The sequence below is a fragment of the Antechinus flavipes genome, chromosome 4 (genome assembly GCF_016432865.1).
Source record: "Antechinus flavipes isolate AdamAnt ecotype Samford, QLD, Australia chromosome 4, AdamAnt_v2, whole genome shotgun sequence".
In the NCBI taxonomy this organism is placed as follows: domain Eukaryota; kingdom Metazoa; phylum Chordata; class Mammalia; order Dasyuromorphia; family Dasyuridae; genus Antechinus; species Antechinus flavipes.
This window is the reverse complement of record NC_067401.1, coordinates 203939726-203954804: the sequence shown is the minus strand read 5'-3', so window position 1 is coordinate 203954804 and position 15079 is coordinate 203939726. Positions and strand designations below refer to the sequence as shown.

The 15079-nt window shown below is 37.0% G+C and overlaps 1 protein-coding gene and 1 pseudogene across 1 annotated transcript in view; one reads left to right on the top strand and one right to left on the bottom strand.

The window, feature by feature from the left end:
• Positions 1-5073: 5073 nt before the first annotated feature.
• The window catches only part of LOC127561440 (exosome complex component RRP43-like), an 84922-nt pseudogene continuing 74916 nt past the window's right edge, over positions 5074-15079 (bottom strand).
• USP49 (ubiquitin specific peptidase 49) overlaps positions 5752-15079 on the top strand; it is a 126201-nt gene continuing 116873 nt past the window's right edge. The window contains exon 1 of the mRNA XM_051996923.1: positions 5752-7035. The gene's annotated coding sequence lies outside the window, so the exon portion shown is untranslated. The remainder of the gene's footprint in view (positions 7036-15079) is intronic.

Sequence of the window (15079 nt, the reverse complement as noted above, 5' to 3'; positions counted from 1 at the left end):
TTGGAAAAACATATACCAAAGAGGAAATGAAGATTCAAACATTTATCAGGGGTCTGCCATGCATAAGACCAAGCTAGGCATTGGCAAAGTAAACGATAAACAGTTCTGCTTTTAAGAAACATACATTCTTCTTAGATGTTATGGGATCATGAGATTCAAAACTGGAAGGGATTTTATAGATCTAGTTAAATCCCTTAATTTTACATGAAGATAATGAAAGATGATTTCCCCCAACATCACACATGTTATAAATAGTAGAGATTTAAATCCAGGTTGTATCTTAAGATCCTCTTTCTAGTATCTTAAGTCATGATTGTAGAGATATTTAAGTGAGAGAGGCTAGCTTTGTTACTAACTTGGTGGCTAGAAAATACTTAAGAGAATAAAATCCATATAAATGGCTATGTTGCTGCAGGAAAGTTGTCTTGTAATCAGGAATCTGTTGGAAGATGATGGTTGTGGTAGTGTCTGGGTTGATGATTTGGTTGTTGAGAAGTAGAAGAAAAGCCTTTGGAACCAAAGGCTTGATCACAGGTATAATAAAAATCTGCTTCCCATCCCTCCCCATCCACTTCAAACAAAATAATTATTCCTTTTGTTATACTTTTTTTTTTAAATCTAATGGCTGAGTCGAGGAGGTATTTGTTGACGAATTCATTCTAACCTTATAGCACTCATTCTTGCTCTGGGTTTTCTGCTGGAAAATGTAGGTGATGTTTCTACTTGGTATGTCTTTATCTTGACCCTTGCTGTACTAGGAGATCCTCTAAGACAGGAGGGCCGGACTATAGTAAAAACAAAAACTTTGTTCTATGGACCTTTAAATAAAGAAACTTAATAGCCCTGGATGAAGGGGATAATCGTCCTCAGTTGCCACATCTGGCCTGCTGGCCGTAGTTTGAGGACCCCTGCTCTAAGAGATGTCAGTGACTATAACTTAATAATTGAGCTCATGACAAAAATATTGCTTCCCTGATATGTATCATAAATTCAGTTCAGTGTTTCTTCACCAGTCTAAGCCTCCAGATTCATCTTCCCTATCCCTTGCTGATCATCTTGGCATCAGATTCCCCCTTCAGCCTCTGTTTTCTTTGACTTTTTGGACCATTTAATTACCTTATGTTTGAATGATTTCAAGTAATCTCTTGGTTATTCTCCCTGCCTTTTCCCTTACCTTGTACTTAATCAGAATGTTTATTATTATGCCACTTGCTTCTTAGAATCTTTTATTGATTAACTTCTAGTCATTTTTTCCCCCTTCCAGTCACTTCATAAATCAAATGAAAGCACCTGAATAAAGCTGGCAGCTGTGGTATTGTGGGAAAAAGACTAGTTTTAGGAATCAGAAGAAACTGCTTTTGAGTCTCTATTCTGGAACTTGCTAGCTTTGTGACCCTAGGACAAATACATCAACTTTTCCAAATTCCATTTTCTCATCTGTAAAATGGGGATAATAGTGCTCAGAGTTAATTTAAGAAAAAAACTTTGTAAATATTTCATATTTAAATTTTTTTAAAATTCATTTCATTAAATATTTCTCAATTACATTAAAAATGTTTCACTTTTTAAAAAATTTTGAGTCCCAAATTATTGCTATTCCTCTCATTCCTCCCTTACCCCTTGAGAAGTCAAGTAATAATACTGATTATATATGTGAAGTCAAGCAAAATAAATTTCCATTTTAGCCATGTTGTAAAAGAGAAAAAAAAATAAAGAAAAAATGTATGCTTCACTCTGTGCCCAGAATTCATAAGTTCTTTCTCTAGAGATGGATAAGATTTTTCATCATGTGTCCTTTGGAATTGCCTTGAATCATTCTCTTGCTCAAGAATAGCTAAGTCTTTCACACTTGATCATCCTTATAATATTGCTATTATTGTGTGCAGTATTCTTCTGTTTTTCCTCACTTTACATGAATTAGCATAATACTTGCCAGGTTTTTCTTAAACTGTCCTCCTTATCATTTCTTCTTCCATAGTATTCCAACACATTCATGTATTGCAACTTGTTCAGCTTTTCCTTAATTGATGGGCATCCCCTCAGTTTCCAATTCTTTGTCACCACAAAAAAAGCTGCTATAAATATTTTTGTACATGTAGGTCCTTTATTTTTGATTTCTCTGGATTACAAACCTAGTTAGTATTATTGCTAGTCAAAGGTTATGAACAGTTTTATAAGCCTTTGGCCATACTTCTAAATTATTTTCCAGAATTGTTGAATCTGTTGGTAACTACATCAAAAGTGTATTAGTACCCCTATTTTTTTCACATCTCTTCTAGCATTTATCATTTTCTTTTTCTGTCATAGTAGCCAGTCTGATAAGTGTAAAATGGTATCTGAGTTGTTTTAATTTTATTGTTCTAATTAGTCATGATTGAGACTATTTTTCCCATGTGACTATTGAGAGCCTTGATCTCTTCTGGAAATTGTTTTTTTTAATATCCTTGATCATTTATCAATTGGGGAATGGCCCATATTTTTATAAATTTGGCTCTGTTCTCTATATAATTGACAGATAAGGCCTTTATCAGACATATTTGCTGTAAAGAGTTTGTTCTATTATTGTTGAGCATTAACATTCTATTCTCTCAGTGATTCCAGCCTGTCGATTTGGGTGTCAACTTGACTCTTCTTATTCCCTCCATATATCTTGCAATATATATTGCCAGTTTTCTTGGCAAATTTTCTCATTTTGACCTTTACAACATATATCCTATACATTGCTTTCTATTCACTTAATTAGCCATTAACCTAGCAAAGGCCTTTAGAACCTTTTTCGAACTTGCAATACTGTCATAGCCAATCAGCCTCCATTGAGCTTCAGAAATTACTTTCTTACAGTGCAAGTCTGAACATATCACCTTCATACTCAATAAACATAGTGGCTCCTTATTACCTTTAGGAGCAAATACAAAATTCTCTAGTTTTTAAAGCTCTTATAACCTGGACCTTTCCTACATTTACACTCTTATTATACTTGACTCTGCTCTGTACACTGATCTAGCAACACTGGTCTCCTCCTCACTGTTCTCAGACATGACACCAAGTCTCCTTAACTCCATACCTTTGCACTGACTAGAATTTTGTTCTTCCTCATACTTGTCTCCACGCTTGTCCAACTTGAATTCCACTTTCTTTAGGAGGCCTTAACCCCAGTTTCCACCTCTACTACCTTCCCTTTGAGATTACCTCACGTTTACTCTGTTTCTCACATATGCATATAGTTTTTCCACGTTCTCTTCCTCATTATAATGTCAGCTTATTGAAGCAAGAATTTTTCTTTGTCTCTACAGTGCATTTGGCATGTAGTAAATTCTTAGTAAATGCTTATTAACTGACTCTAGAATATTTTGTGGTGTGTGGGAAATAGTCAAAAGATGCTGATTGTCATTTCTGCTTCATAACATCTATCCTGTTCCTCTTTTCTTTAGTCACACACTCAGTGTCACTCTAATACAGCCTCCATCACTCCTGACTCCTAACTAATCTCCCAGCTTCAAGTATCTCCCTATTAGATTTGAATTCCAACACTGTTATTCATTAGTTGTGTGACCTGGCCAGATGGGTTCAACTTTCAAGGGCTGTTTGTTTCCTTATCTCTAAAAGGAAGGGATTAGACTAGAGATAATCTCAGATCTCTTTTAGCTTTGATATTCTGCTGTTATGCAAGACTCTTCCCCAACTAACTGTCCTCTACTAAGTCATGTCTCTTCTCTAAAATTTTAAAAAGTTCACCTCCTTCAGGCAGTTTTCTCAGATTTCTTGTTCTGACTGGAAGACATCTACCTCTTTGCATGAGTATGACATACATAAGGACCCGTGAAAGAAGCAACAGACATGCACAACAAATTCTAATTATATAGAGTCAAAAATATATTAAAGTGGGAAGGTGAGCATACAGGAGCCAGATGTATATGCATTATGTTGCATTTCTCCCATTTGGTTGCAATTAAGAGGGAAAGGATCTTTTCAACCTTTTTAGTGTTAATCCCCTGGAGTCTGGAGTCTTGTGAAACAGGGAGATGCTAAGAAATAATTAATGCTTTGAATCTATTGGGTTGTACTCAGTATCTTACATGTAGTCTTTTGGCACTTGCCATGGATGATTGTTTGGAACCAGGAACTTTCTCTATAACTTTTCCAGAACCCACTTTTTGACCCTTTTAAAAACTATTAACCTTTATTGCTTGAAGAGAAACAAAACAACTTGAAGCATGTTAGTGACAAAACCAGTAGTAATGGATCTTTTCCGCTTTTTAGCAGAGTGGCAGAATAGCCTTGGTTTTTAGGACCTGAATGGTTTACATTAATTTTTAGCTTTTATATAGGGCCTTAAGATTTGCAAAATGGTTTACTTGTATTACCTCACTTGATCTTCACAATACCCCCATTTTATAGATGAAAAACCTGAGGTTCAGAGATGACAATTTAGCAAGATCATATAACTATTAATTGTCTCTGTCAGGAGCCATACCCAGCTCTCTTCCTGATCCCAATTCCAGACCTCTGATCACTTTGCCACCTGGCTTAATGGACAGAGCTGGTGATTTGACTCTGGATAAGTCACTTCACCCAGTGTTACAGGCAAGTAATTTTCTAAGAGGTTAAGGTATCTAAGAGGCTGAGGTTTTCTCACTGGGTTCCTTTTTACATTAAAGAAAAAAAAAGATAGTCTGGAGGACTTTGGAGACCGTCTGGTTCAAGCACACATTTCACATGTCCTTAACCATGTGAAAGCTGAAGTTCAGAGATTACCGTGACTTGCCCAAGGTTACACAGTTCAGAGGTTGCAGAGTCCAGATTCAAACCCATGGCTTTTGACTCCTAATTCAAGGTTATTGCACCTCAGATAGGGCAGGTGAGTCGAAGAGGAGGAAAATAAGTCTGTCTCTTGGAGACGGCAGAAAATTAAGGAGCTCCAGGTTTCATCTGTCTACAGTTTTCAGAGGAAGAGTGTAGGGTGGGGAAAGAAAGAAGGTGCGCTGGCCCTTTAAGGAGGCGGGACATGCAATGGTACTCTGTACCTTTAAGAGTCTCTTTGTCTGGAAACCCTCATATTTACCCTCTTGTGACTCAACCAAACTTCGCCCCGCGATTCACAAAAGCCCCGCTACGTCGCCGTCCTTTACGACAGCCTCGAGGCTGCCGCCGAGCGTAGGCGGTTGACCCTCTGCGCTGCGCGGTTGGCGGCGCGAGATTCCGTAGAAGAATACACTTGGTGCTGGGCGGGGGCCGGGGATGGGTGTGGGGGGGGCCCGGGGTCTGAGCGCTGCGCTGTTGGCGCACTGCAGGACCGGGTGGGGCGGGGCCTGGGCGGGCTGGGCCAATGGGCGGGGAGGGGGCGGGGCCCGGTCGTTCGGTTGTCTCGCGCTCCGGTGACAGCTCGCGCGTGCTGATGATGGCGGTAAATAGAGGGGGGTGGGAAAAAGGGGGGGCGGGGGAGGTGGAAGGAGCGGTAAATGAGGGCAGCACCAGGGGGCAGCGGTGGCGGGGGGGACACACCGAGACGAAGATAGGGGAAGCCCAGGCTGGGACTCAGGGGGCGGGGACAGGAGTCCTTACCCCACCGGCGTCCCCCCCAAAACACACACACACACAAAATGCACACACCGGGTGAGGGGGCGACAAAGGCGGCGCGCGCCTCAGAGCGAGGGAACAACGTGGGGTGGGGGAGGGGAGCGGCTGGGGGGGGCGGGGCGGGTGGGGGAGAAAATGGGGGGTCTGAAAATGGGGGGATAGCTGGGGGAAAGATCTGGAATGGGGTAGAGCGTGCAGCCGGGAAAAGGGGATGCAGATGGAGTTTGGAATAGAGGGGATGAAGAAGTGGAATGGTGGTGTCCAGGGAAGGAATGAAAGAGCCCACAAACGAGTGTGACTGTAGGAAACCGGGGTGATGGAGGAAGGAAGATTTGGACAGATGTGAGGGGAAGGACAGAAATAAGGCAGAGGGGATAACGGAGACCAGTTTTCAATAAGGCTTGGTGGGGAGCTAGTAATGAGAGCAGAGATGGGATTGTGTAGACAGGGGATGCATGGGGGGAATGAAACAGAGGGGCCAAAATGAATTGGGGTTTAGAAGAAAAGGGAATCGCAATGAGGGAGGGAGATGGGGTTGGGAGGTGGGCTAAGGGCTCCTGGATGATAGGTGAACGATGGGATTTAGAGGAGGCTGAGGAGCAAGATAAAGAGTAGAATCAGGGAAACCATCTTTTAGGTTGAAAGCTTGGAGGGGAGATCCCAATGAGGGAGGAATGAATTTAGAAGAGAAAGGGGGCCAAAGAAGGAAGTAGATAGGGTTTGGGAAGGGACAAGAGGAAGAGATGAATTTTAACGAATGAGGGAGGAGATGGTATCAACGATAGTTTTTAAAAGCTGTTTCTAATAGAGGGAGGGAAATCAGGATTTTTAGTCAAGTGGAGATGACAGAGAAGTGAGTTTGTGTGGAGCAATGGCTGACACTGAGGACAGAAAACTAAGCTAAAGAGATGGGAGTATGGAAGCCCAGTAAGAACTAAATATAAAGGATAGTGCAGGTAAATAGATTGATTGAGATAGCTTTTTGCTGCCTTGGGTTTTAAGGCTATCATTGAGAAAAGCTAAGAACTGTATAGAGGTTTTTTGTAGAGAAGATAGGAAACTTGAGAGATGAGAAGGATGAAGAACTAAATTAAAAGAACCATGTAGACGAGTAGATTAGTTAAAGATTAGAACTGAGTAAGTTTAGTTCCTAAGGAGGAGGTAACAGTTATAGAGGTTTAGTAGAAAAGATAAGGAGATAAGCTTACGAGAGGAAAGGTGAATTGAGACAGCAGAACAAGGCGGGGAGGTGAGGTGAAGAATGAGGAAAATGGATTGAAGGAGGCAAACAGAACCTAGATAGGGACAGATCTCAGAGAAAAGGCACAGGGGTTGAGATCATGTCCTATGTGGAGGATGATCCAGAAGCTCTGGAAGGGTCAGAGTACAGAAACTTCATTGGTAATTGAGGGGAAATGCACTGGTATAGGAAGCTGCTGGTGCAGAAGAGGAACCGTGGTAAGTGAAGAGGGAAAAAAAGAATTTGGAAGTAAGGGTGAGAACTAAAGACAGGAGGTGGGGGCAGGGAATAGATCTACAGAATTCTTGGGTCAAAGGGAAGCAAGAGGGAAGGATGACTGTTGATTCCCTTTGTCCCCAGAAAGGCTATAATGCCTCCACACACCCCCTTATTTTTTCTCCCCCAAGGAATCTTTAATCCTCTCCCACCATTCAGCTTCTTTAATCCTTGTGGTTTTATGAGCACTATTGAAAACTTGCTGCCAACTTTGATTTAATTTCTTACACAATATGATTGATACAATGCCCCAAGATAGTGATGAAAAGCTATGCATTTAACTTCTTTGGTAGTAATGGGAAAACATAGTACTTAATAAATGTTTTTATCTATTATATGAATGTGACTTTTATGTGATAGTGTTAGTTATATTTGCTGTATTGTCCATTTGGATTTGGGAGTACTTTGAGCAAAATTGTCACATTTTTGCCATCAATTGGGGATAGGGAATGATGAGAAATTGTTGCAGTTAATTCATGGAGTTGCTATTTGGGTATTTAGGTAGCTGAAAAGTATTGAGAAATCAAATCAGTTAGAAAAAATTTGAACAGCCGAGGGAGTTAACTTGTATAAAGAGATTTTGAGTAGACTTTCATATCCTGACTTATCTCAAAATGTTTTAAAAATGGAATAGAGAATAAGGAAAAACAAAATTAGACTTTAGTTTTATGTTAACTAAGGATGTCCTAAGAAATTCTATCACTTTTGAAAATCTCTGTAACATAATTGCAAGTTGTAGAAATTGGCTGGCCCTGAGCATTCCTATTGCTTTCCCCTTTTCACTTTCCTTTGTGAATAAATAAGAGCATATCAAGCTCAATTTATACAAGTCTTTGATTTCCCTTAAAAGATCCTTTTAGAAATTAGAAACTAGAAATTAAGTTTCAAGGCACAAATTTGGAGTTTATCTTTTATTGTTGATTTTCAAGCTTTCAGAGTTATTCCTCGAGAAATATAAAAAACATTTTTATGTTGGTCACTTATTTTTAATACAAAGGATAGTACCTCTTTTACTTCGCAAACCAAAATTTCTCTCTGTAAAATTGGGTTGGCTTGATGAAAACGTTTTAGTTAGCATGCTTTCAAAGTAATTTAGAAACTTTTTCTTTTTAGTTTTGCTCATTTCCAATGAATACTCTTGCTGTACAAAGTGTTAGAAGTTATAAAGATTAGCTTTTACTTTGTGGATTCCAGATATTTGGATTTAAGAAGTGTTTTGGCTTTTTATGAAAGTTCTGTATAATATTTTATTTTACATTAACTCCTTCAGAAATATATTTCAAATACACCAATAAGGGATTGTGGTGTAAACATGTTGTATTTGGTTCAGATTTTGTTTCCTGGTTTTTGTTAAGCACATGTTCAAAATGACTAGATTTATTTAGTACTTGAACAAAGGTTTGTTTCATGTTAACTTTTAAAAGGGCTCTCCTCAGCTCAACAAATGTTTGAGTGCTTACTGTGTGCAAGGCCAGTGTGCTAGGTGCTTTTAGATACTATTTTAGTGCCTTTAGCTATAATGTTTATGTAGTAGTTGTTTTTGATGGAAATTGTAGCAGGTGTTAGTCTGTTGTAGTCTTTGTGTACTATTATTATTATGCATTCATTCTTATATTATTGACTGTTATATGTTAAAGCTTTTTAAATGAATCTTGACTACAGAAAATGTGAATGTTTTGGAAAAAAGTAAATATTTCCATTCATTGTGTTGTATTACAAATTACTGGTGTAGACAGTTATTTTTAAATCGGCATTTCTACAATGATGTGTTTAAAAGTTGATTATTTTTAGTCCAAATAGTAATACTTAAATGACTTGATAATACTTAAGCATTTTCTTTTTAGTTCATACTATAACCTTTTACCAAAATTATACTTTTGTCTGTAGTGTCATTCATCTCATTTATGTGCAAAGAATCATTAAAATCAGTTTATAAAATGGCTCCTTGATTAATCATAGTATTTTAGGATTTTGAAGAGTCCATCTTTCCCACTTTAAGCAGGATCACAAAAACCATTCATGATCAGTGAAAATCTATTTGAGTAAAAAAAAAAAAAAGCATCCAAAGAAAGAAATTTTACAATCTACACAGGTGGCTCATTTTAATGTATAATTATTTTCACTATTAAGAGATTTACCCTTTGCCCATATGTAATGTTATTCATTTATTGTTTCTTCTCTTTGGAAACTGGAAATAACCATATTATTCATAATTGTACAAGAACTCTCCTTCATATGTTTTGAAAATCCTTATTAAATCAACCTATGTACTTTGTTTCTTAGCTAATTTAACTTTTCATGAATAGTCTTATTTTTAAAGTCTTACAAAATTTTTGTTTTTCTTCTTAGCCTTTCCAAGTTCTTCAGATAGCAGGCATTCTGATGTAGAACATAGGAACAGATACAGTAGGGGAGGGGTTGCCTAGAGCTGGATAAGGTGAAAAGATTATCTTGTGAAAATTTCTCATACTGTAACAGTTTTTTCAATTTTCCAAAAAAAATTTTTTTTAAGCTAGTTTTTTTTCTTGAGTAAAAAATTACCCATGGTAAGCTTGCTGTATACTATGAAGGTTATATATGTATTTTTTAAAAACTATTTTTGGATGGACCTAAAACATTTACATTTGTTCAGTTTTATCAGTTGAGTTTATTTTTTTCTATTAAAGTATATTTTATTTATTTCTGATATTTCTGATTTAGGAAAGATCTTTGAATTCTGAGCCTATCTTCCAAGGTTCTAATGATAACTTGTATTCATTACCAAGAAGTAACTCACAATGGCATTATTGGTGTCCAATAAATATTTTTAATAGCCACCTATCTCCTGATTTTCTAATTCCTGACAGACTTAGAGTAGGATTCTATATTTTAAATCCCTGATTTAGAAAAATAAATAGCCCTGGGTCTTAACCTTAACCTTTTCTGGTTAAACTGAAAGGTTGATATTAAATCATTGGTAATAGTAGTGTAGACTTGTAATAGCTACTTTGTTTTTTTTTTTTTTTTTTTTTTTTTCATACTTAAAAGTTCCAAAATGTTTGTTTCATTTCTTCTGCATTTGCCCATAGTGAGATACTGGTATCTAGAGAAGAGCTCCAAAGATTGTACTTCTTCCTTTTTTCTCAAAGAGGATCATGATATTAGGGAGTTGATGTAATGACTTGCATATGAATTGGATTTGAGGAAAGGAGAGTTGTGCAAAGTCACCTGCCTCACTTTCCTCTTCAGAGCCATCTCTGGGTCCTGGGGCAGGATATAGATCACGATTGGAGATGGCCTGATTGAAATAGGAGACTCGGACCACCCCCTCCCTCTTTTTTTTTCCTCTGAGGCAATTGGAGTTATATGACTTGCCCAGGCTCCACACAGCTAAGAAGTGTTAAGTGTCTGAGGTCAAATTTGAACTCAGATCCTCCTTGACTTCAGGGCTGGTGCTCTGTTCATTGATAGAGCTGCTCCTGACTTTGACCTTTTTAAACTAAGGTCTTCTACAGATCTTAGTTGACTGAGCCCACACCCCTTTAATGATTAAGGCTAGGTAGCAATTGAGGCAAAGAAAATCTCCTTTTTCACTTAGTCAAAAAACAACAACAAAAACACAACTAAATAAATAAATTCTGAATCTGGAAGGGGAAGACCCTCAGGATTTCTGGCAGAAAATGCCAGAAATGATTGCTGTTTACATTCACTCTTAGTCAATCAGGACCCAAACAATGACCAAACAAAAGCTCCAAATGGAGCTTGGCCTAGAAACTATTGATGGCCAATGAGAATCAGATTGGTTTTGGTTTAAGGCATGGTTCTTGAGAAAGAAATCTAGCCAATAAACACCAAGATATTTTGGGATGAAATACACATAGCTCGCACTTGTCTGTCATAATCCCTCACTGTCTTTCAAGGAAGTTCTAGAAATGTCTCATGAAACAATTTGGAATCCATTTATGCAGATCATATTGCTTATTGTATTTTTTACAGGACAGGATCAAAAACCTTGTTAACATCATGATAGATTTCACCTATTGCTTCATCTTGCTCTACCTGGCCTACCATTCAGTAATATATGAAATTAGTCCAACAAGATTTGGCCTTTATCAAATCAGACTTGTTATTACAGCGTACCCACTTTTCTTCAAGGTATTTGTAATTTTTGTGGCTATTTTTTCAGGCATATAAATTTTTTGCATGTATATGATTACCATTACTCTTCCATTTTTACCATAGGTACTTGTGATACTTTTTCTTTTCCTGTCTCAAGATACCTTCTTAAACCTCAGGTATGTTAGCTGGTAGTCTTGCCATTTTAGTATCCGGAATTCTAGTCATTATAATGATCTTTCAGATTATTTTTACCAAATAATTCAGTAAGATAAGGCATGTGCACTGGATAGAGCTCTTGTAATCTTGGATTCAGAAAATCCAACCAAGTTCAGCTTCTCATGCCATATTAATAACTGTGTGGCTTCAGACGAAATAGTTAATTTCTCAGTGCCTTAGATTGCTTATCTATAAAATGGTGAAAATAATATTTGCCATACTTAATAGGATAATTGTTAGGAAAGCACTTTGTAAACCTTTAAAATCCTATATAAAAGTGAATTACCATCAGTTTTGTCTTCCTTGTTCCAAAATGCTCATTTTAAAGTTTCAGATTGAGTATCTAGATAGTCCTGATTGAATATTATGAAGTTTTTGGAATCCAGGGTGATAACTCTAAATAATATTCATAAACAATGAAATGTTTTAATCAAATACTATGTTTATCAGTATATTAATATATATAAATATAAATAAATATATGTTTATATATTTATTAATATATTGGTGTCATTTTCTAATTCTGACTTAAAAAGATAAATAGGACTTCGGAATTAAGTTAGCCTAAGATGTTGGTATTTGAAGCAAACTAGACAGTTTTATTGGTAGTATTGTTTTTAAATTCCAATGAAGAGTAAGACTTAAAAACAGTATTTGAATTTTTCCCCTTCAAGTTAGATAAAGGAAAGTCAGTAATTAGATTCTGTTTTCTGGAGAAGTTGGCTTTTTTAGGACAATTTCTGGGTATTAAAAAAGACCATGATTCCTTAGAATTTGATAAAAGGCTAAAAAAGAAAGATCCATTTCATGGCAACAGTTTCATTTCTTTTACAATTTTCAGTGTTTTTCTGGAAAGACCAGGATTTATAAAGTCAGTCACCAGCTCATCATGGAATGCCACCTATTTGATTTCATCATTGAAACAAGTGTTGTGCTTAAACTCTAAGCAGCTGATCAGTGCCACCCCATTACCAGCTGTTTTAAGAATGTTATCTTTGTACTTGAATGCAGTACTCACCAGTGTTTCATGGGCATCTCCAAAAATGAAGCTTTGGAACCAGAATGCATTTGGGAGATTTAAAGAGGGCAAGAACCATTTATCAAGAGTCTCTTCTGCAAAAATAACTTTTGGCACCATGGATGAATTTGTCAATAATTCAAATACCAAACATTTATTATTTTAAAATGCATGTTAAAAATTAGTTCATAATACTATATCAAGCACATATGCACTTCAGTTCATCAAATTTATCTTTAGTTGCCTATTAATGTGAAATCAACTGTGCTGAGCACTGGATCTACAAATCAGAAGTAATCATTGTTGTCAAGTAGCTTATTTTTTGATGGGGAAGAGTCACCTTAGATTCAGATAATCTGATAAGATAATGTGAGGTTGGAGAGAGCTTTAACAAGTGGAGATTAGGAAAAGTTTTGAAGAGAAGCTGGTATGCGAGCTAAGCCTCCAAAGAATGGGGAGAAGAGAGGTACTGGCAAGGGAGAACATTCCAGGTCTGGAGTCCAAGCTGCAGAGGCACTGAGGCTTCTAGGAGATCTGATACCAAGCTCTGGGGAGAACAGATAGTCTGGGTTAGGCAGAGCATAGAACATAGAAAGGAAAGTAAGGAGAAAATACTTTGGAGAAAAGGTTGGAACCTGACTGTATGGAACCTTCTCTGTCAGACTATAGAGTTGGTATTTTATCCTTAAGGGCCAGAGAGAGTTATCAGGGCAACAAACTAACTTAGAAACATAAAGTTTCAGTGGCTTGGGATTAGACTCATTATTTCTCAGAGCTGAGAAATGATGTTTCTCCAATGTTGTGGGATCATCAATCCTTAATATTTTTTAAAGGAGTCTTATATCTTTGTTTAGACTTGCTGATGATATGAAGCTAAAAGCAATAGCTAATATATTGAATAACAGAATCATGGTCCAAAAAACTTAAAATAACAGCTCTGCTTGTCCCCACTGTTTGCATGAGTTTGGGCAAATCATTTAACCTCTTTGGTTCTCAGTTTACTACTCTGTAAAATGAGGGGCTTGGATTACATGCCCTCTAAGATGTCCTAAAGATAGCTTTAAATGTGACCTAATATGGGGTAAAGCCATTAAAACTATAAATTCGTTGGTATAAATACAAAAGTCTTACATTTGAGTTTTACTGCACAAGTGTAGGGTGGAGGACATGGAGGTTGACAACAGTGTATGTGACCAAGATCTAGTTTTTTTTTTTTTAGTGGAGTTTTAGTGGAGTACTTAATTTAAGTCATCAATGGGATATAACAGCCAAAAAAGCAAATTTGATTTTAGGATGCATGAATGTGAAGCACAGTGTCTGAACGAGGGAGTTGATAGTCCTATTGTACTCTGCCCTGGTTGGAATACACCTAGAATATTGTATTCAATCTGAGCTCCTATTACTTGCAGGATCAAATATAAAATGCTCTGGTTGGCTTTTTTTTTTTTTTTTTTTTTCTGGGACAATTGGGGTTAAGTGACTTGCCCAGGATCACATAGCTAGGAAGTGGTGTCTGAGACTAGATTTGAACTTAGGTCCTCCTGACTTCAGGGTTGATGCTCTATCCACGGTGCCACCTAGCTGCCCCCTTAACTCTTCCCTGGTTGGCTTTTAAAGCCTTTTACCTGTCCCCACCTTACCTTTTCAAACTTCTTATACTTTACTCTGTTCCAAATATTCTGATTCAGGATACTTGCTGATCCTCATACAGGACACTCCATCTACGAGCTTTTCAGTGGCTGCATTTCACATCCATATCTGGACTTCTCTCTCTCCTCACTTCCATCTTCTGGCTGCCCTGATTCCTTGAAGACTGAACTCAGATCTCTTCTGTAAGATGCCTTTCTCAGTTCCCCTTCCCTCTGAGATTATCTCCCATTTACATATTATATATCTTTTAAGTACATGGTTGTTTTCATGTTGTTTTTATCATTCGATTGTGAGCTTCTTTGTATTCTTAGCACAGTGCCCGGTAGAAGGAAAATATTTAATAAATGCTTGTTGACTGAATGACTGCATATCACATCTTAGAAGGCTATTGATAAATTTTATTGTTCATAACGATTGGTCAAAGGAATTGTAGATGTTTTTGTTTTAAGAAGAGAAAATGCAGGGGTGATGTTGTGGTCCTTAAATTTCTAAAGAGCCATCATGTAGAAAAAAGATAGGATTTTTTTCATTAAAGGTTCATTGTTCTCTTCTTTAGAGGAGTGCCTCAGGCTTGGCTATTGTTTGGTTCTATGATATTGAACATTTTTATCAGATAAAAGGGAGAGATGTCACCCTCAACAAATTTTTGGTTACACAAAACTGGGAATGGATGGATGGATGAAAATCAGGATCCATAAAAATTTCGACAGAATAGAGCAAAGGGTCTATAGTCATGGGCCACATGTAACCTACAACACTCCTGAGTATAGCTCAAACCAGATTAAAATGTAATTGGGAAATTTTAACAAAATACATTTTAAAATATAATAAAATAAAATAAAATAATAAAATAAATTTAACAAAATACATTTAAAATATGAAAATAATAAAAAAATAAAAAAAATAAAACAAAAAATAAAATAACATTACATTTTAAAACGGAATCATTCTGTGGCCTACAGGGATCTTTAGATCCCCCATTTCTATTTGAGTTTAACACCATT